Source organism: Aplysia californica, unplaced genomic scaffold (genome assembly GCF_000002075.1).
Source record: "Aplysia californica isolate F4 #8 unplaced genomic scaffold, AplCal3.0 scaffold00774, whole genome shotgun sequence".
Classification (NCBI taxonomy): Eukaryota; Metazoa; Mollusca; class Gastropoda; order Aplysiida; family Aplysiidae; genus Aplysia; species Aplysia californica.
This window is the reverse complement of record NW_004798044.1, coordinates 272,684-273,986: the sequence shown is the minus strand read 5'-3', so window position 1 is coordinate 273,986 and position 1,303 is coordinate 272,684.

Below are 1,303 nucleotides of genomic sequence, written 5' to 3'. Positions count from 1 at the left end.
TTCTTCTTCTTCTTCTTCTTCTTCTTCTTCTTCTTCTTCTTCTTCTTCTTCTTTCAGTACCCAGGTAGCTTCACAACAGATAAATAAACAGGGGAAGGAGACCACATGGAAATGGCTATGACATCCAGTCAGCTGAGTGTTTTCCTCCAGATTTTAATTCAGAAAATCATAACACGTAATAACAGGAAATTGCAAGGTACAATTTTACCAAATAATATCATCAATTGTGTTGTTGTTGTTTTCTGTCTACTTTAAAATACATTCTACACACACACGCCGTAAAAACCACAACATTCCAAAAAGTCTATAAAATCCAAATAATATGCTCTGAACTAGTTGTTCTTTGCAGAAACAGGTGAGAAGTTGTTATTTCCCATACATTTCTGTACCAATGCAGGGTTTTCCAACAGTGCTTTTCAATATAGTACAATAAAATGTGTTAATTTGACGCAGTATTGTAAGTGAAACAAAAACTATACGTGAAAGATGACACATACTTCTTTCCAAATAAAACTCCTGGCTTTTCTTTGCGAACAGTTTCATTTTTTTTCATCATACTGTACGTCTTCCTAATAAAGCTGACAATAGTTTTGCCTCGGCTTAGTTCAAGGCGGAAAATCATTTAGAGAAGCAGCAAGACAGCCAAAGTCCAATGCTTCTATTGTTTTTCGACCTAACCAAAGATCGTAGCATTATATTGGAAATGTCGGAGATACAAGAAAACAGGACAGTCGCGAATCTCTAGCCCTGCCCAGGTCAGACGCACTTTGCCGTCAAATCTATGGAATCATTTCTTTCTGCTAAAGTAACAGCTCTAGGCATGCAAGGAGTGCAGGAGCAGGGAAACATTCCTCTTAATCTTATTACTGTGAGGCGCAGACTGGTACGATCAGGATTTACATGAGATTTATATATATATATATATATATATATATATATTTATTTATTTATTTATTTATATTTAAACTAAAAAACTCCCATTAACGAATCCGAGATGACAGCGCCGTTTCCACAGGGCAAAACCATAGAGGCACATCAGAATCTCTCGGACTTCCAACACGAAAACGCCTGCCCACACACTATCCGTGCAATAAAACAAAAGAGTTTCTAGAAGGTCATAGCGCGAATGTCCTGGACTTGCCAATGTTCGCGCAGGACATCTCTCCAACATAGCACTACTGGGATCAACTGACCTGCAAAGGCCATTTTGCGAATCTGCACACATGTTTCTGGAATTCGCATTGACGCAAAAGAGGGACAGCGAATTCCCTAATAAAAACATTGAAAACGCTAAGAAGATTAA